Source organism: Hypanus sabinus, chromosome 1 (assembly GCF_030144855.1).
Source record: "Hypanus sabinus isolate sHypSab1 chromosome 1, sHypSab1.hap1, whole genome shotgun sequence".
In the NCBI taxonomy this organism is placed as follows: domain Eukaryota; kingdom Metazoa; phylum Chordata; class Chondrichthyes; order Myliobatiformes; family Dasyatidae; genus Hypanus; species Hypanus sabinus.
This window is the reverse complement of record NC_082706.1, coordinates 209,312,681-209,334,585: the sequence shown is the minus strand read 5'-3', so window position 1 is coordinate 209,334,585 and position 21,905 is coordinate 209,312,681. Positions and strand designations below refer to the sequence as shown.

General features: G+C 43.0%; 1 long non-coding RNA gene across 1 annotated transcript in view; it reads left to right on the top strand.

Annotated features, from left to right (window-relative positions):
- LOC132402256 (uncharacterized) overlaps positions 1–3,635 on the top strand; it is a 37,313-nt gene extending 33,678 nt beyond the window's left edge. Inside the window, exon 3 of the long non-coding RNA XR_009514861.1 lies at positions 3,435–3,635. This is a non-coding gene — a long non-coding RNA (uncharacterized LOC132402256). The remainder of the gene's footprint in view (positions 1–3,434) is intronic.
- The last annotated feature ends 18,270 nt before the right edge of the window (positions 3,636–21,905 follow it).

The window sequence follows — 21,905 nt, the reverse complement described above, 5'->3', positions numbered from 1 at the left end:
CTCAACTAGCAGTGTTATAAAGAAACTGCTGGCAATGACCTTTTAAACTTTAGGCATTAGATAAAACTTCACCTTTCAACTAAACTGCGTCATAACATTAAATCACGCAGAGGCATGAAGTCAACATGGCAAATCCAGCCACGAACTGCCCCTCCTCACAGGGAGGGGTCCTCCTTTTATACCCTGTTAAAAAAAACCTGTCACATGACCTCTACTGGCAGGAAAATGATGTCACTCCACCGTCACAAGACCATTACCTCAAGTCCAGTATAGCTTCAACCCCAGTCACCTGACAAGGGTACGTAACAGCAGGTATATTGGGAAAATCAGGTTGGTCCTGGATCCCAAGAAGTAAAATTTGTAGAATGCCTTCATGGTGGCTTTTTAGAGCAGCTGATGGTTGAGCCCACTAGGGGGGTCAACTATTCTGGATCGGGAGTTGTGAAATGAACCAGAATTGATCAGAGAACTAAAGGTAAAGGAACGCTTAGGGGTCAATGATAATAATATGATAGAATCTAAAGTCAGATGTATCAGTAATACAGTGGGTTAAAGGACATTTCAGAGGTATGAAAGAGGGGCTGGCCAAAGTTGATTGGAAGGGGGCACTTGCAGGGGTCATCCTGTAGAGCAGCAATGACTGGAATTCATGGGAGAAAATTGGAAGGTGCAGTATATATATATCCCAAAGAGGAAAAAGTATTCTTCAGGCAGGATGACACAACTGTGGCTGACAAGAGAAGTCTAGGCTAACATAATAGCCAAAGTCAGGGCATATAATAGAGCAAAAGTTAGTGGGAAGTTAGAGGATTGGGAAGCTTTTAAAAACCAGCAGAAAACAATTAAAAAAGTCACAAAGAAGGAAAAGATGGAATACGAAGGTAAGCTGCCAATAATATAAAGAGGATACCAAAAGTTTCTTCATATATATATATAAAGTGTAAAAGAGAGAAAAGAGTAGATATTGGACTGCTGGAAAATGATGCTGGTGAGGTAGTAGTGGGAAACAAGGAAGTGGAAGACGAACTGAATAAGTATTTTGCATCAGTCTTCACTGTGAAAGACAAGAGCAGTGTGCCGAAAGTTCAAGAATATCAGGGGGAGGAAGTGTGTGAAGTTGCCATCACCTGGACCAGATGGTGTACACCCCAGGGTTCTGAAAGAGGTGGCTGAAGAGATTGTGGAAACATTAGTAATGATCTTTTAAGAATCAATTGATTCTGGCATGATTCCGGAGAAATGGAAAGTTGAAAATATCACTCCATTCTGCAAGAAGGAGAGAGGCCAGAGAAGGAAATTATAAGCCAGTTAAACTAACCTTAGTGCTTGGGAAAATGTTGGAGTTGATTGTTAAGTATGTGGTTTCAGCGTTCTTGGAGGCACATGTTAAAATAGGCCATCATCAGCATGGCTACCTTAAAGCAAAATCTTGCCTGACACCTGTTGGAACTCTTTGAAGGAATAACAAGCAGTTTAGACAAAGGAGAATTGGTGGAGGTTGTGTATTTGGATTTTCAAAAGGTGACAAGGTGGCACAGAAGAGGCTGCTTTACAAGTTAAGATCCCATGGTATTACAGGAAAAATACAAGCTTGGATAGAGCATTGACGGGCAGCAAAAAGCAGGAATAAGTGCTCTCAGTGATTGCAGTTGGGACTGCTTCTTCTTAAGTTGTATGAAAATGATTTGGATAATGGAACTGATGGCTTTTTGGCCAACTTTGCTGATGATAGGTGAATGGGCCAGGAAGTGGCAGATGGAATAACACGTCAGGAGGAATATGGTCATACACTTGGGTAAAAAAAGGAAAAGCATAGATGATTTTCTAAGTGGAGAGAAAATTCTCAAATCTTTGGTGTTAAGGGACTCAGGAGTCCTTGTGTAGGATTCCCTAAAAGTTAACTTGTAGGTTGGGTTGGTGGTGAGAAAGGTGAACACCACTAATTCAAGAGGACTAGAATATAAAAACAAGGATGTATTGCTGAGGCTTTATAAAGCACTGGTGAGGTGTCATAGAGTATTGTGAGCAGTTTTGGGTCCCTTTTCTAAGAAAGGATGGGCTGACATTGGAGAATGTGCAAAGGAAATTTACAAAAACAATGTCAGGATTGAATGTCTTGCCATGAGGAATGTTTGATGGCTCTGGGCCTGTATTCACTGGAATTCAGAAGAATGAGGGGTGACCTCACTGAAACCTATCCGAATGTTGAAAAGCCTCAATTGAGTGAATGTGGAGATGATATTTCCTATGGCGGGGGAGTTTAAGACCAGAGGACACAGCCTCAAAATAGAGGGCTGTCCTTTTAGAATGGAGATGAGGAAGTATCTATTTAGCTGGAGAGTGGTGAATCTGTGGAATTCAGTGCCACAGGCAGTTTTGGAGGCCAAGTCATTGGGTATATTTTTATGGCAGAAGTTGATAGATTCTTGATTGGTCAGGGCATGAAGAGAGTTGGGGAGAAGACAGGATGTTGGGACTGAGAGGGAAAATGGATCAGCCATGATAAAATGGCAGAGCAGACTTGATGGGCCAAATAGCCTAATTCTGCTCCTATCTTATGGTCTGAATCAAGCAAATGAAGAATTATTAAATTCTCTTCCATCTTAAGAATGTTTCTTTCTTTCTCAGTGGACTAGAATATTGCTTTTAGGGTTCACCAGTGCATGAAACAGGACATACTTTATGGTCTTGTATATATACAGGTGTATAGAGAATATAGAAATTTACAGCATATTACAGGCCCTTCGGCCCACAATGTTCTGCCAACCACATAACCTACTCTAGAAACTGCCTAGAATTTCCCTAGTGCATAGCCTCCTATTTTTCTAAGTTCCATGTACCTATCAAAGAGGTTCTTAAAAGACCCAATTGTATCCATGTACGTATGTGTATGCTGTATATTTAAAAAATTGGAGAATGGCACTGTGGCCATTGCCTTCTCACCTCTCTCATAAACAAGGCTTTTTCACCCACAGAACTGCCGCCCATTGGATGTCTTTTGGCACTAACAATTATTCCACAGTCAAAGTCACTTAGATCACATTTCTTCCCCATTCTGATGTTCGGTCTGAACAACAACTGAACCTCTTGACCATGTCTGCATGCTTTTATGTATTGATTTTCCACCACATGATTAGTGGGTTAGATATTTACATTAGGAGCAGTTGTACAGGTGTACCTAATAAAGGGGCCACTCAGTGTACATACACACACACGCATACATTAATATAATAATAAAAATTAATACAAATATATGGTAGGAGATCTGTCCTGTATGCGGGAGTTTTTAAAGTGGAAAAGCCATTGCACAAGGGTAGTTCCACTCTCTTGACCTTGAGCCTATGAACGTGTGTCACAAACAGGGGTCTTCCTTGGTTGCAGTGGATGACCAGGATGTTTTTGCTGCTCTGTCATGCTCTTTGCTCTCATCCAAGTGTTGCAGATCCATCTTCCTGGCTGTTGAAGATCTGACCATAGATTTCAGCTGTCCGGTCCGCTGGAGCTGGTTTCCTATGCTGGGATGTATGACGTTACATGTCCCTATCTCACCAGAGTATGAGGTCTCCCAATTACCCTCACCAGCCAAAGCGGTGTTCGGGGGTGTGGCCACTGTCACGTGCAACAACAACTTGGAGCCACAGGTGAGAGCTAAGCGTCCGGGGGGAGGGGGACCAAAGGTGAGTGAGCTTCCCCAGATTGGACACGACAAGCCCCTTCACAAGCCCCTTCCCTGGACACCCTATACATCCCAAATCTTACTCCATTCCATTCCTAAATTAGTATAATTCCATGAGTCTGCTGTGGATTCTCATCTGGAAAGAACAATGGTTCTCATTCCAATATTTAGAACACAGATCAGTTCAGCACAAAATCTCCTTCTCCATTTTGAACGGTCATAGAACGTGAACAGTACAGTGCGTCTAAGCCCGTGATATTGTGCAGACCTTGTAACCTACTCTAAGATCAATCAATCAAACCCTTCCCTCCTACATAACCCTCCATTTTTTATTATCCATCTGCCTAAGAGTTTCTTAAATGCCCCTAATATCTAAAAGAGGAATGGTGAATGCAGATACCGATCCTGCTACCTCTTGCATGCTGAGCAAGTGTGCTACCAGTTGAACAAATTCCCCTGCACAGTGTGTGTTCAAAGTCCAAAGTAAGTTTCATTATCAAAGTACATACATGTCACCATGCACAACCCCGAGATTCATTTTCTTGCGGTCATTCTCAGTAAGTACAAAGAAATACAATAGAATTAATGAAAAACCACACACACTCAATGACGGACAAACAACTGATATGCAAAAGACAATAAACTGCAAATACAAAATGGGGAAAAAAACAAAATAATAACAATAAATAAGCAATTAATATCGAGAACATAAGTTGCAGAGTCCTTGAGAGTATTTACTTTCCTGCATTGAATGGTCTCACTCTCACGCTCACTCGATACTGTCGGAGGATGGTTGTGGAGTTCTGGGACCTGGGCAAGGTTTAATTGACGTGGTTTGTGGAATGAACTCTCGTTCACGTTATGGAGTGTCCCTAGCTTCAGGCTGCTCTTTTACTCATTGCTATCTTGTGCAATTTTGATTAGGGTAGACTAGCTCTATGGCCTGAACTTCTGAGGAGTCGATGATTTGTCCTTTGGTGTTTTATATTTTGTAGTTTTTGCCTTTTGCGCGGTATGTTATTTTTTGTGTGTTGGGTTCCATGGTTTTGTGCCTGTCTGTGGGAAGACAAATCTCAGGGTTGTATACTGCATACATACTCTGATAATAAATGTACTTTGAATCTTTGACTACAAAGTTACTTAGACATTGATCCTCTTGATAAAGCTAAGCTTTCTTTCTTTGATCTCATAAACATACAGTGTTGCATGATCTCAGTAAAGACTGATTAAGAGATAAATCCTCTGGTCGGACCAGAATTTCTAACTCCCGTTGGATCCTGATTCTTTTGTCATCCACAGATTGTTTGGAAGTCAGGAATGAGGTCTAAAACTTGTTGCTTATGATCATTTTGTTGAATGTTACAAGAGCAAAGAACAAGCGTCAAGAAAGCATTAAAGACCAGACTAAAAAGTTGTCGTGGTCCAGTGTCGAGAGAATAGAAAGACCAGATTAAAAAGTAATGATGGTCATCTCATACACAGACTGGAGTTAACAAAATTCCATTGAGAACAACTAACTTTAGAAAATACAGTAACCAGGTACATGTGGCGTATTACCTGCTACTGAAATTTAGAGGTTTCCAGAAAAAATGTCACAATTACTGGAAAATTCACTGAACAATAGGAGATTATATGGAAAATGCAACAAAGCCAGGAAAGTTAAACTACAAGAACAATAATAATTCTGTGTCTCAATGCAAAATCTCCAAATTTAAAACTACGCAACAATACTGTCCTCCCCCAAGAGGACTACAACCTTGTCGTGGTTTGGAGGCTTGACTCGGTGAGTAATCTAGGCTGGAGTCAGGGCTTTGTGCTTTGGCTCTTGGTAGGGTCACCCATACCAAACTGGTCAAAGAGTAGAGGATAGACTAAGGGTAGTCCACCGGTCCTCCAGGTTCAGGGATTCAGCTCAGGGGTAACAGCCCTGACTGGTCAAACAAAACTGTTACAGAAACAGTAATGAAGAATCCTAAATCTGAGTGCGATGGTACTCTTGACTCTCCACCGAGGGCTTCTGAAAACCAAGAGGAAGCTCAATGAAGGAAGCTCAAAACATCACCAGAGATGGAGGACCTTCATTGCTGCAGCGTATCAGGTAGTAGGTAAATAAGTGCAGCACACCCTCATTACATTTCCTTCAGAAATTATGTCCCAGTGCTGTACTGCTGGTAAACTCATAGAGCCAAAACCTATCCAAGTATATGAGTCAGTGTTTGAAGCAACTAGATCAGCATAGCATTAGTAATGTTCTTTCCAAGTGCTTTGTGATTATATTAGACACATCAAGTATCACTGAAAGATCTGCTAGTCCTGATCATTTTTCAAGGAAATACTCACACACACATATCCGGCCAAGCTGAAGATTGAAGTGTTATTTTTCTAAGAAGTCACCACATTAACCACATGTATTATGTAATCATCTATTCTGTCTTCATCAGAAATAGGTAAAACCTTTGGGTTTTTTTCTCTCTGGTATCACAATTTACAAATCTTCCATTGTAATTTGGAAGAAACCTGTGCGTCAGTGAAGGCCAATGTCTTTTTGAATGTTCTTGTTATTTTATCTAGAGATACGGCACGGTGTTGGATCTTGATTCTGTGATCCAAAGGATCTTCGGAAGACAAGAATGTGGTATTCTCCTACTCAGACAAGAGATGACACAAATTCCAGCGGTAATAATTAAACTATACTGTAACTAGATTCAAATAGTGTGACACTTGCTACTGAAAACTAAGAAATTTCTAGAAAAATACAGAAGCCATTGTACCATAACTACTGGAGAATTAACTGCTCTACTCACTTTATGAGTGAATCACCTATGATTATATGGCTAAGCTCAGCTCCAACACCATATAAAAGTTTACTGATGACACCACTATAGAGAGCCGAATCAAAGAGTGGTGATGAATCAGCATACAGGAGGGAGGTTGAAAACTTAGCTGAGTGGTGATAACCTCTCACTCAATGTCAGCAAGACCAGGAACTAATTATAGACTTCCGGAAAGGGAAGCCATTGGAGGATCAGTTTTGGAGAGGCTTAGTGTTACTATTTCAGAGAACCTGTCTGGCCCCAGCATGTAAGTGCAATTGTGAAGAAAGCACAGCAGCACCTTTACTTCCTTAAGGATTTGCAGAAATCTGGCATGACAGCTAAAACTTTGATAAACCTCTATAGATGTATGGTTGAGTGTATATCGATTGGCTGTATGGAAACACTAATGCCCTTGAATGAAAATCCTACAAAAAGTAGTGGATATGGCCCACTCCAATGTGAGTTAAGCCCTCTCCAGTGAGTATCTACATGGAGTGCTGTCACAGAAAACCAGCACCCATCATCAAGAGCCCGAACACCCTGGTCATGCTCTCTTGTCGCTGCTGCCATCAGGAAGAAGGTACAAGAGCCTCAGGATTCGCACCACCAGGTTCAAGAACAGTTGCTACCCCTCAACCAACGGGCTGTTGAATAAAAAGGTGATAACTGTACTCACTTGCCTCATCATTGAAATGTTCTCACAACCAATGATCTCACTTTTAAGATCTCTTTATCTCATTATCTTCTGCTCTGGTGATTTATTGCTATTTATTTATATTTGCATTTGCAGTTTCTTATCTTCTGCACTCTGGTTGATCTTTCATTGATCCTGTTCTACCAGTCAATAGAATTCTAAAGAAAATTCCCACACAACAAGACCATCAAACACCCAATGTATGAAAGAGAACAAATCGTGCAGACAATAGAAAGAGATCATCGCAGAACATCGCAGAGTTCCCAAAAGTGAATTCACAGCCATGGAGCCACTGGGGCAAGAGAAGTCAGTCCAGAAGCCCGATGGCCACAGGCCACACCCATGGAGTCAGTTCAACGGTGCGCTGGTGACCCCAGGCCACAGTCACAGAGTCAGACCAGTGCTGAAGAGCCTTGATCAAATCACACAAATAGTAAAAAAAAAGTAAACAAAAACACATGGAACATGAACTGCTGAGCCTCCGAAAGTGAGTCCACAATTGTCAGCACTGAGGCAAGTGAAGCCCATTCGGGAGTCTGATGGCTCAGGGCAATAGCTGCTCCGGACCCCGGCACCGTGGGGCTGAAGATCCCGGACCTCCCACCGGATGGGAGTGAGAAGAGAAGGAGACCGGGCAAATACAGGCAGACAGAACTGCACATCCGTTCATTTTCCCTCTCATATATAGCCTGGAATACACGGCAAGCTGGCAGTGAATCTGATCTGTTGGAAAACTTAGCAAGTAAGTTAACTACTTTAAGGAACAGATCAAAATGATTTAGTATTTAATCCCTATTCTTTTCTAAAGCAGAGATAGTTGGGTTCCATATTAGATACCCACCAGGTTCAGGAACAGTTATTACCCCTCAACTGTAAGACTCCTAAATCAGGGTCACCCCAAACACAAACCGTTCCAGCTGCTACCATCTGGGAAATGGTACCGCAGCATAAAAGCCAGGAGCAACAGGCTCCAGGACAGCTTCTTCCACCAGGCCATCAGACTGATTAATTCATGCTGACGCAGCTGTTTTTCTATATTATATTGACTATTCTGTTGAACATACTATTTATTATAAATGACTATAATTTGCACATTACACATTTAGACGGAGATGTAACATAAAGATTTTTACTCATGTATATGAAGGATGTTAGTAATAAAGTCAATTCAATTATTATTATTATTTCTTTTTATTGTATTTATACAGTTCATTGTCTTTTGTACATTGGTTGTTTGTCCATCTCTATCGTGTGAGGTTTTTCATTGATTCTACATAGAAATATAGAAAGCCTACAGCACAATACAGGCCCTTCGGCCCAGAAGTTGTACCGAACATGTCCTACCTTAGAAATTACTGGGGTTTCTTATAGCCCTAAGCTCCACGTACCTATCCAGGAGTCTCTTAAAAGATCCTTTTGTATCCGCCTCCACCACCGTTGCTGGCAGCCCATTCCACGCACTCACCACTCTCTGTATAAAAAACTTTACCCCTGACATCTCCTCTGTATCTATTCCTCAGCATCTTAAACCTGTGCCCTCTTGTGGCAACCATTTCAGCCCTGGGAAAAAGCCTCTGACTATCCACACCATCAATGCCTCTCATCATCTTATACACCTCTATCAGGTCACCTCTCATCCTCCATTGCTCTAAGGAGAAAAGTTTACTCAACCTATTCTCATAATGCATGCTCTCCAATTCAGGTAATTCCTTGTAAATCTCCTACGCACCCTTTCTAAGGTTTCCACATCCTTCCTGTAGTGAGGCGACCAGAACTGAGCACAGTACTCCAAGTGGGGTCTGACAAGGGTCCTATATAGCTGCAACATTACCTCTTGGCTCTTAAATTCAATGCCACGATTGATGAAGGCCAATGCACCGTATGCCTTCTTAACCACAGAGTCAACCTGCACATCTGCTTTGAGCGTCCTATGGACTCGGACCCCAAGATCCCTCTGATCCTCCACACTGCCAAGAGTCTTACCATTAATACTATATTCTGCCATCATATTTGACCTACCAAACTGAACCACTTCACATTTATCTGGGTTGAACTCCATCTGCCACTTCTCAGCCCAGTTTTGCATGCTATCAATGTCCCGCTGTAACCTCTGACAGCCCTCCACACTATCCACAACACCCCCAGCCCTCTGTGTCATCAGCAAATTTACTAACCCATCCCTCCACTTCCTCATCCAGGTCATTTATAAAAATCATGAAGGGGCACATCCTGAGGCACACCGCTGATCACCGACCTCCATGCAGAATATGACCCGTCTACAACCACTCTTTGCCTTCTGTGGGCAAGCCACAGAAGTAATTCTATTGTACACATTTTATTTCTTTGTATCTCCTGTGAATGCCCACAAGAAAATGAATCCCAGGGTGGTATGTGGTGACATATACGTTTTGATAATACATTTGTTTTGAACTTTGAACTTTAACTTTTAAGACAAAAAATGTCAATGGTACATAACCTTTGGGAGGAGGGTCAATTTGACAACCCAAGTCACATTATTGCATTTGAAGAGTAAGCGTAAGTCATAAGGCATAAACACAAGATTCTGTCGATGGTGAAGATATGGAGCAAGACAGACAAAATGCTGGAGAAACTGATGAAGGGTCTTTGCTGAAAACATTGACAGTTCATTCCTCTCCGTAGATGCTACCTGATCTGCTGAGTTCCACCAGCATTGTGTGTGTATTATTCTGGATTTCCAGCACCTACAGAATCCCTTGTGTTTATCACACCTGAAGACCACTGATGTGAAATATGTTGCCGCCATCAATGATCAGACACTGACAAGTGATGTTTGGCAACCTACTTTCTGCTCAGGTTGTTACCGAACAGGGAGAAGCAAGTCAGAAAGCATATGTTTAAAGATACAAGGATGACCTTTATTTCCCAAGTGTGCAGTACATTGAAGCATATGGTGAAATGTCTCATTTGTGTCAATGGCCAAGACCATACAGCCTGCAAGTGCCACGTGGCAGGCCCGTAACTTACTAACTACACGTGTTGAAATGGCAACACATCCCTTCCTAGATATGGGGCCCAAAATTGCTCACAGTGTTCCTAATGCGATCTGATCAATGCCTTATAAAGTTGGTGGTTAGGTGTCTTTGCTTTGTTATTGGGCCTCTAGTGCTAACAAAGGCTGAAAAGGATTTTAAGGAATTATATTTTGCAAACATGGGAACCACTCACCACAATTTCCTCATGTTTCAAGAAGGAGCATGAGAGAAAACTGAAGCACCTGGAGGAAACTCAGACGGTCATGAGAAGAATGTACAAACTCCTTATAGATAGTGGTGGGAATTGAACCCAGGTCACTGGCGCTGTGATAGCATTGCGCTAACCACTATGCTACAGTGAAGCCCACAGGTTAAGTGAGGAGTAAAAGAGTTAAAGGGAACCTGAGGAGCACCTCTTACAGCTGGAGGGTGGTTGTAATCTCGAATGGATTATCTAAGTAGATGATGGAAGCAGGTACTCTCACAACATGGAAAGACGACCTGGATGAGCTGTTGAATTGCCAAGGTGTGGACCAGATTCAGGTGAGTGGGATTAATATAGATGGGAGCTTGATGGTTGGCACTGACATGGAGGGCTTGTTGTGGCTCTAACGGAGCCACATGGAAGTTGGAAATATAAAAGGTTTTTACTGAACATGGCAACTTCACCATCAATTCTCCCAAGTCCGTCTGTGAAAGGAGGAAGCTGGGAAACTCCATCCCGTAAAAACCCAGAGTTACAGAAATGCCAGCAGGCCTACCTCATCTCTGGGAGAGGAAGGAGACACCAAGAATACACCCGGGGACAAGTTAAAAGACGAGTCCAGGACAGGGGACTCTGGTGAGCTGCTTTCAGCGACCTGTGCCCTTTAGGGGTGATGACCTTAAGGAGAAGAAGAATTTGACACATCAGATTGTATTTGTTTGTTTAGAGAGACGGCATGACGACAGGTCCGACTGCTCCAGCGACGCGGTGGAGTCGCTCACATCCATCTGGAATACTTGCTGCTTCTTTCCATTACACCGGAGATTCTGCAGACGCAGGAAATCCGGAGCAACGCACACAAACTGCTGGAGGAACTCAGCAGGTCAGGCAGTGTCTATGGAGAGGAATAAAGAGTCAATGTTTCAGAGCAAGACACATCACCAGGACCCAATCTTTCCACTCATTTTGTAGCTGTGGGAAGTCCAATTAATCTATTCATCTGTTGTGTTTGGAATGTGGGAGGAAAGCAGACTCCCCCAGAGGAAACCCACAGTCACAGGGAGAACATGCAAACTCCTTACAGACATCAGAAGAATTGTGCCTGGGTCAGGTGCCTGGGCCTGATGTCTTGTGCCAGACATCAGAAGAATTGTGCCTGGGTCACTGGCGCTATGATAGCACTATGCTAACCGCTATGCTACCATGCTGACCAGGATCTTCTAGCCCTCCTCTCCTCACAGTGCAGTTCATTTGAAGGTTAATAGTTTCTTGATGAGTCATGACATCAAAGGTTACAGGGAGAAGGCAGGAGAATGGGGTTGAGATGGATAATAATCAGCCATGACGGAATGGTGGAGCAGGCTCGATGGGCCAAATGACCTAATTCTGCACCCATGTTTTATGGCCTTATAGTGGACTGTAGATCTAAAGAACCCCCTGTAGAAATCTTCTCTCGCACCGGCTTGGATCCATTATCCAACAGTATTATACGACAAAGAACCGTCAGCCAAAAAACCATGAGAAGAGGGAATACACACAAGTCATCAAGGAGTCAGAAGTGGAAAGAGTGAGCAATTTCAAGTTCCTGCGTGTCAACAACTCTGGGGATTTATCCTGGGCCCAACATTGATGCAGTTACAAAGAAGGCACCAAGTGGCTATATTTCATTAGGAGTTGGAGGAGATTTGGCATGTCACGAAAGACACTCACAAATTGTTACAGATTTAACTGTGGAGAGCACTCTAACTGGCTGCATTACCATTTGGTATGGGGAAGGGTGACTGCGCAGGATTGAAATAAGCTGCAGGAAGTTGTGAACTCAGTCAGCTCCATTATTGTCACCAGCTTCCCCAGCATCCAGGACATCTTCAAGGAGGGATGTCTCAAAAAGGCAGCATCCATCATTAAGGACCCCATCATCCAGGACGTGGCCTCTTTTTGTTGCTACCAGGAGGTTCAGGAGCCTGGAGGCACACATTCAACATTTCAGAAATAGCTTTTTCCCCTCCTCCATCAGATTTCTGAATGGACATTGAAACCATGAACATTACCTCTCTACTTTCTCTTTTTTTTCTCTTAGCACCACTTATTTAACCTGTAAAATATATACATATTTCATTATAGTTCACAGTTTTTATTATAATGTATTTCATTGTACTGCTGCCACATTACAATAAATTTCATGACATATACCGGTGATGTTAAACCTGATTTTGATTCTGTTATCAGTGGGAGCCTTAAAATAATGGTCAATGTCTCATGACCTTTAATTGGTTAGGGATCTGCCTGCATCTCTTCATTTAATAGCAAGCATTTTCTAGATTTGAAATTTCCATCTCATTTAAATGCAGGAAAGGAATTGTGTAATGGGGCTCCCATAATGAAGAAATGCAGAATGCAGAAAAAGAATTATGTAATGTGTTTCCCAGAGTAGCTTAATTGGTCTTCCGTCCCTATAAATAATTAATACTGAAGTAATAAAGATACAAAGCAAAGGCTGACTATATTCTCCTGAAAACATGGTCCCAGATGAATAAGTACTTGTGCAGTGGTTTAGTTACTGGCATAATAACCAGAGTTCTGAACCATTGATTTAGATGTGATGCTGCTACTTGTCAGGTGGGAGAAATGCCACAGCAGTGCTCAGTAAGGACTCGTCTAGTGAGGTGTTACGGGTAGAATTGAGGAATAACAGAAGTATGATCACATTAATGGGAATATATTATACAACACCCAATAGTCCACAGGATTTGGAGCAAATTTGTAGAGAGATCACAGACGCTTGCAAGAAACATAAAGTTTTCATAGTAACACACACAAAATGGTGGAGGAACTCAGCAAGCCTGGCACCATGGAAAAGAGGACAGTCAACGTTTCAGGCCGAGACCCTTCAGCAGGACTGAAGAAAAAAATCTGAGGAGTAGATTTCAAAGATGAGGGGAGGGGAGAGAGAAACACAAGGTGATAGGTGAAACCGGTAGGGGAGGAATGAAATAAAGATCTGGGAAGTTGATTGGTGAAGTTGATACAGGGCTGCAGAAGGAAGAATCTGATAGGAGAGGACAGAAGGCCATGGAAGAAAGAACGGGGGAGAGGGGGAGGAGCCCCAGAGGGAGGTGATGGGCAGGTAAGGAGATAAGAGAGAGAGAAATTGGAATGGTGAATGGTGAAGAAGAGGGAGGGCATTACTGGAAGTCGAGAAATCGATGTTCATGCCATCGGGTTGGAATATCTAAGGTGTTGTTCCTCCAGCTGGAGGGTGGCCTCATCAGGACAGTAGAGGAGGTCATGGATTGATATGTCAGGATGGGAATGGGATGTGGGATTAAAATGGGTGGCCACCAGGAGATCCCGCCTCTTCTGGTGGACAGAGCATTTCCCAATCTTTGTGGGATTCCAGGTGAGGTGACACTTCACCTGGAGGAGGACAACATTCAGTGTGAATGGACGTGTTTTGTTTTGGCTCTCCATCTTGCAGGATTACTCCTGTTTTTTTAACTTTAATTCATGGCTTTTATTATGATTTTTAGTTGTTTAGTCCTTTTTCATTAACTCTACCATTAGCTGAGTTGTGCATTTTTGCACTTTTAGCTGTATTTTTGATAGAAACTTTTGGACTTGATTCTGCATTTTTCGCCCTACTGGAGGACAACTTGGATACCGTGCCTTGTGTGTATAATCGTGGATTCATGGATTCAGCGTGTGCAGTGGAAAATCTGGATAGTGCAATGGGGAACAGTGGTCGTGGCAGTCAACATTGGCAGTTGAGTGTGAAACTTGTAATTTTGGTTTCATCGTGCATGCATTGAAATGAAGGGACAGATTTATAAGATTTTAGTGGAGCATCCATCTTACTCCTGGACCTGTTGTAACTGTGGTCTCACCAACTTTGATTCCTCCCTCTTCGCAGTTGATAATATTGAAATTCATAATAGAATAGATTCGATTTGCTTGTCTTCGGATCCCTCAGAGTCAGAGTTGGACTAAAATGTCCCCCCACCAAGGCATCCACACCAAACTTTAAAACTAAAGGGAAGTGGCTCAGATCTACAAAGACATGCAACCGGCAGAAGTTTAAGACTTTATAAATTGTAAACATGGATTGTCAAAGCTTGAGAGTGAAGAAAGCTAATTTTCAAGCCTTGATTGACGACGAAAACCCCAACGTAATAGTTGGTACCGAACAGCGACATTGTTTCGGGAGAAATCTCTCCCCCCTACTCCCAGGATTTTAGGAAAGACAGCAGATCTAGCTCCCATGGTGGAGTGTTTATTGCAGTGAAAAATACTCACATAGTTACTGAAGAAAATACCCTAGATTCAAATTGTGAAATGAAGTGGATTAGTATTCATGTCAAAGGCCTAAAACTGGTGGATGTCGGAGCATTCTATCCCCCTTCATCATCTGATGTGGATTATTTAAAGGAACTGGATTTGTCTCTTTCAGACATCCCTCAATCAGCATCTATTTGGCTTTTTGGAGATTTTAATCTGCCTAGTGTGGATTGGAACAGCAGTACTGTCTACCAAGGGGGCAGTTATGTAGCAGTCAGTAAACTACTGCTTGATATTTTAGCTGATTTTACTTTGACACAAATTGTTAGACATCCTACTAGAGGAAGTAACGTACTGGGCTTATGTTTTGTGTCAAATCCAGCTTTAGTTGTAAATCACCATGTCACTGCAGGGATCAGCGATCATGATGTTGTTGTTGTGAATGCAAAGCTTACTGTGAAATTAATTAAACCCCCCCCCCAAAAGGAAAATATTTTTGTACAGCAAAGCAGATCTTAGTGGAATTGCAAAACTTGTTAGTGATTTCGACCAGTCACTAGCTAAGGAATATCTAGCATTGGTCAGTATTAATATTCTTTGGTCTAACTTACAAGACGTCCTTCAAGCAGCAATTGACAAGTATGTCCCCTCTAAAATGAGCTCTTCCAGGTTCAACTTACCATGAGTAAACCAGTGCACCCGGCGTGCGATACGTAGAAAACAAAGACTGTATAATAAAGCTAGGAAATCCGGTCATAGTGAAGACTGGCAAAAGTTCACATCCTCGCACCGACTTATTGATAGAAACATCAGGAACGCTCACCATCGGTATGTTAATGAGGTAATAGGTGAGAGCTTAAAGAGTGACAACACCAAACCCTTCTGGAGTTTTATTAAATCTACAAGGCAAAAAGTTTTTGGAATTTCTTCTCTCTCATCTGGGGGCCGTGTTGTATCTCTTGCTGCAGACAAAGCACAAACACTTAACCAGCAGTTTTTCTCTGTGTTTACAAGGGAAAACTTGAATGAACTCCCCACTTTAGACCCCAGCAATATCCCAGACTTGCCAGATCTCATTATAACTGTAACAGGGTTAAGAAGCTTCTTGAGGAATTACAGCCTGAGAAAGCACCAGGACCTGATCAAATACCAGCCATGATTCTGAAGAGTTGTGCTTCTAGTCTAGCTCCCGTTTTACAAAAGATATTCCAGAAGTCTATTGATACCGGGACATTACCGGACGATTGGGTGAAAGCAAATGTCGTTCCAATTTATAAAATGGGTGAGCGTACAAACCTGGGAAATTACAGACCGGTTTCACTCTCTTCCATCCCTTGTAAAATTCTTGAGCATATTATTCACCGTCACATTATGGAGCATCTAGACAGACACAATGTTCTTATTCACCAGCAACATGGATTCTGACAGGGCAGATCCTGTGACACACAACTTGCAGGGCTGATCAATGACTTAGCAAAGACCCTTGACAACAGAAGTTGAGCAGACTTGATCATACTCGACTTCAGCAAGGTGTTTGACATGGTCCCCTACCAGAGATTGCTATGTAAGCTTGAACATGTGGGCATTAACAACAGCCTTCTACATGGATTAAACATGTTCCTTACCAACAGACAGCACCGTGTGCTTCTCGAGGGGGCAGAGTCCCCTGAATCTCCAGTGACGTCTGGAGTGCCCCGGGGACAGTGTTGGGACCCTTACTTTTTCTCACTTACATCAACGACTTACCAAACATAGTTAAGCCCAAGGTCAGACTCTTTGCAGATAACTGCATAATCTACCGTGAGATAAAAAATGACCAAAATGCTCAGCTGCTGCAAAATGATATTGATTCATTATGTCAACGGGAGTCTCAATGACAAATGTCCTTTAACTCATCTAAATGTTATGCACAAAGTTAAACCAATCAACATGACATATAACAGGAAAGGAAAGATTCTTGAACCAGTCACCCACCACTCATATCTTGGTGTTGAAATTAGCAAGGATCTTAACTGGGCATGCCACATCAATCAGATGACAGCCAAAGCAAACAAAATGCTGGGTATCCTGCGAAGAAACCTCCACTCATGTAGGAAATCCCTCAAGGGCACTCGTCCGTCCAAAGCTCGAGTACTGCGCGGCCGTATGGGATCCCCATCAAGCTAACAACAAGTCCTTCGGGAAAATCCAACGCCGTGCTGCTGGCTTTGTGCTAAACGATTACAGCAGGAAATCCAGTGCCACCGACATGCTCTCTAACCACCTGAACACCGACGTACTAAACTACAGTTCATCTCCGTTTTCAAAGAAGTTCACAACATCTCTCCATCAAACATCCAAATCTGTCACAGGGTCAGTTCAACTCGACAGCAAACTGGACCTTACACACTGGAAACCCCCTCATTCAACAAGATTTGCTACCAGTACTCCCTCTACCCAAGATCAACAAGAGAGTGGAATCTTCTGCAGCCAGACCTGCGCAGTATTTCTGACATTAATGCTTTAAAGATAGACTCAATCAAATCAATTTAGCTCTCACGCCGTTCACACCAACTGCGCATTATAACAGCTTGCGCAGTACCAGGCAGAAGTCTGTTGATGTCATATACCATGTCCGGTCCCCCCGGTGTGGCCTCCTGTATATCAGAGAGACCCAACGTAGACTGAGAGACCACTTCACCGAGCACCTACACTCGCTCCACCAAAAGAAGCAAGATCTCCCAGTGGCCACCCACTTTAATACCACTTCTCATTCCCATTCTGATATTTCTATCCATGGCCTCCTCTAATGTCCTGATGAGGCCACACTCAGGTTGGAGGAACAACACCTTATATATTCCAACCTGATGGCATGAACATCAATTGCTCGAACCTCTATTAACTCTGCCCCCCCCCCCCTTCACCATTCTCCATCCTTTTTTCCCACACTCACCTTATCTCCCTCTGGTGCTCCTCCCCGCCTTTTTACCCCTTCTGCAGCCCTGTATCTCTTACACCAATCAACATCCTAGCTCTTTACTTCATCCCTCCCCTTTTCAGTTTCACCTATCACCTTGTACAAACAAGCTGGATGAACTCAGCAGGTCGGGCAGCATCCGTTGAAATGAGCAGTCAACGTTTCGAGCCGTGACCCTACGTCAGGACTCAGGCCGAAACGTTGACTGCTCATTTCAACGGATGCTGCCTGACCTGCTGAGTTCCTCCAGCTTGTTTGTACGTGTTGATTTGACCACAGCATCTGCAGTGTACTTTGTGTCACCTATCACCTTGTGTTCCTCTCTCCCATCCCCCACCTTTTAAATCTACTCCTCAGCTTTATATTTTGCAGCCCTGATGAAGGGTCTCGGCCCAAAACATCGACTACTCTTTTCCATAGATGCTGCTTGGCCTGCTGAGTTCCTCCAGCATTTTGTACGTGTTTCTTGGATTTCCAGCGTCTACCGATTTTCTCAGGGTTTTATAGTAGGTGATTTTAACTTTCCACATATTGACTGGGCTCCCCTACTGTAAAAGCACTGGATGGGAGAGAGTCTGAATGTGTTCAGAACACTTATGAAGGAAATCAGGATGGCTAAAAGACAGCATAAGGTTGCTCTAGCAGACAAGGTGAAGGAGAATCCAAAGGGCTCCTACAGATATATTAAGAGTAAAAGGATAGCAAAGGACAAAATTGGTCCTCTCGAAGATCAGAGTCTGTTTGCTTAGATTTTCAATGGTGAGTATTCCTGTGTACACGATAATCATGGGATTGTCAGTGGCAAAAGGCATCAATGATTCATAAAGGCTAGCAACAATATATTTTTTGGCAGTTACTCATAACCATACAGCCCATTCTATTCATGCTCTGTTCATGTTCTAAAGAGAATGTTTGATGTTTGCTGTTGTCAGGGTTCTGTAATTCCTTCTAACAGTCTCCTACTGACTCTCACTGCTCCCACCCTCTGGTTGGAGGATCAACACTTCATATTCTGTCTGGTGAGCCTACAACCTAATGGCATGAACATCAGTTTCTAACTTCCTGTACTTTCTCCCCCTACTCCTCCTCTCTTTTTCCATTTCCCATTCTGGTTCCCCTCTCTCCTCTTCTCTTCTTCTGCCCATTACACTCCTCAGCTTCCTCTGCCTTTCTTCCATTGTCCACTCACCTCTCCTATCAGATTCCTCCTTCTTCAGCCCCTTACCTCTTCCACCAATCACCTCCAAGCTTCTTACTTCATTGACCAGTGCCCCCTCCCCCAAACCACCCAATCTACCAGTGGTTAGTAAGTTGATGGAGAAGATCCTGAGAGGCAGGAATTATGAACATTTGGAGAGGTGTAATATAATTAGGAATAGTCAGCATGGCTTTGTCAAAGGCAGGTCATGCCTTACGAGCCTGATTGAATTTTTTGAGGATGTGACTAAACACATTGATGAAGGAAGAACAGCAGGAAGAACAGTGTATATGGATTTCAGCAAGGCATTTGATAAGGTACCCCATGTAAGACTTATTGAGAAAGTAAGGAGGCATGGGATCCAAGGGGACATTGCTTTGTGGATCCAGAGCTGGCTTGCCCACAGAAGGCAGAGTGGTTGTAGACGGGTCACATTCTGCATGGAGGCCGGTGACCAGTGGTGTGCCTCAGGGATCTGTTCTGGGACCCTTATTCTTTGTGATTTTCATAAGCGACCTGGATGAGGAAGTGGAGTCAAGTCAAGTTAAATTTATTTATATAGCACATTTAAAAACAACCCACGTTGACCAAAGTGCTGTACAGATCAGAGCAGATAGCTAAAATCACAAATACAAGGAACACAGACTTAACCAACAAGGCAAACAGCTTATAGACACAAAAGAAACAACACAAGGGCTGAGGCACAAGCCAAAAATCAGCCTCATCAGGAGGATTCAAACGCTGGTGAATAAAAGTAAGTTTTGAGCCTGGATTTAAAAGAGTCAATGGAAGGGGCAGATCTGATAGGGAGGGGAATGCTGTTCCACAGTCTAGGTCCTACAATAACAAAGGCATGGTTACCCTTGAGCTTAAGTTTAGATCGTGGGACAGCCAGGAGCCCCAAGTCAGCTGACCTGAGGGACCTGGAAGTAGAATAAGGGGTTAGAAGGTCTGTGATATAGGAGGGGGTGCCAGCCATTTAGGAATTCATAAACAATTTGCTGATGGCACAAAGGTTGGGGGTGTTGTGGATAGTGTGGAGGGCTGTCAGAGGTTACAGCGGGACATTGATAACATGCAAAACTGGGCTGAGAAGTGGCAGATGGAGTTCAACCCAGATAAATGTGAAGTGGTTCATTTTGGTAGGTCAAATATGATGGCAGAATATAGTATTAATGATAAGACTCTTGGTAGTGTGGAGGATTAGAGGGATCTTGGGGTCCGAGTCCATAAGATGCTCAAAGCAGCTGTACAGATTGACTCTGTGGTTAAGAAGATGTATGGTGTATTGGCCTTCATCAATCGTGGAATTGAATTTAGGAGCCAAGAGGTAATGTTGCAGCTATATAGGACCCTTGTCAGACCCCACTTGGAGTACTGTGCTCAGTTCTGGTTGCCTCACTACAGGAAGGATGTGGAAACCATAGAAAGGGGGCAGATGAGATTTACAAGGATGTTTCCTGGATTGGGGAGCATGCCTTACGAAAACAGGTTGAGTGAACTCAACCTTTTCTCCTTGGAGTGACAGAGGATGAGAGGTGACCTGATAGAGGTGTATAAGATGATGAGAGGCATTGATGGTGTGGATAGTCAGAGGCTTTTTTCCAGGGCTGAAATGGTTGCCACAAGAGGACACAGGTTTAAGGTGCTGGGGATTAGGTACAGAGGAGATGTCAGGGGTAAGTTTTTTACGCAGAGAGTAGTGAGTGCATGGAATGGGCTTCCGGCAATGGTGGTGTAAGCGGATACAATAGGGGCTTTTAAGAGACTCCTGGATAGGTACATGGAGCTTAGAAAATAGAGGGCTATGTCATTTCTAAGGTAGGGACATGTTCAGCACAACTTTGTGGGCCAAAGCGCCTGTATTATGCTGTAGGTTTTCTATGTTTCTATGTTTCCATCAATGATCTGGATGATACTGTGGTTAACTGGATCAGCAAATTTGCAGATAACACCAAGATTGGGGGTGTAGTGGACAGTGAGGAAGGCTATCATGGCTTGCAGAGGGATCTGCATCAGCTGGAGAAATGGCAGATGGAGTTTCATGCAGACAAGCACGAGTTTTGCACTTCAGTAGGACCAGCCAGTGAACGGTAGGCACTGAGGAGTGTGGAAAAATAAAGGGATCTGGCAATACAGGTATACTGAAAGTATACAGGTATTGAAAGTAGTTTCACAGGTAGATAGGGTAATTAAGAAAGCTTTTGGAACATTGCCCTTCATAAATCAATGTATTGAGTACAGCAGATGGGTGTTGTGTTGAAGTTGTACAAGACATTGGTGAGGCCTAAATTGAGGTATTATGAGCAGTTTTGGTCACCTACCTACAGGAATGATGTAAATGAGATTGAAAACTTACAAGGTTGTTGCTGGATCTGGAGTTCCTGAGTTATAAGGAAAGATTGAATAGGTTCGGACTCTATTCTTTGGAACATAGAAGTTTGAAAGGAGGTTTGATAGAGGTATACCATATTATGAGGGGTATAGTTAGGGTAAATGCAAGCAGGCTTTTTCCACTGAGGTTGGGTAGGACGGCAACCAGAGGCCATGGGTTAAGGGTGGAATATGAGAAGTTTAAGGGGAACATTAGGGGAATCTTCTTCACTCAGAGGGTTGTGAGAATGTGGTCCAGTACAGGTGGTATATATGAGCTCGGTTTCAATGTTTGAGAGACGTTTGGATAGGTACATGGATAGCAGGGATTTGGAGGACTATGGTCCTGGTGTAGATCGATGGGAGCAGGCAGTTTAAATAGTTTTGGCATGGACAAAATGGGCCGAAGGGCCTTTTATTGTACTTCTCTATGACTCTATGGCCTTCCCCCTCACCTACTCTCACCTATCTTGTGCTGTTTCCCCTTGTCCCATTTTCTTATTCTGGCTTCTGCCCCCTTCCTTTCCACTTGGTCCAAAACATTGACTGTTTATCCATTGCCATACGTGATGCCTAACTTGCTGAGTTCCTTCAGCATTCTGTTTTTGTTGCCTCTTCTGACAGTGGATATTTTGATGTTGTGTGAGGACTAAGTGGGGAGGCAAGTACAATCTCTCTGTAGTAAATTCCTCAGAGAA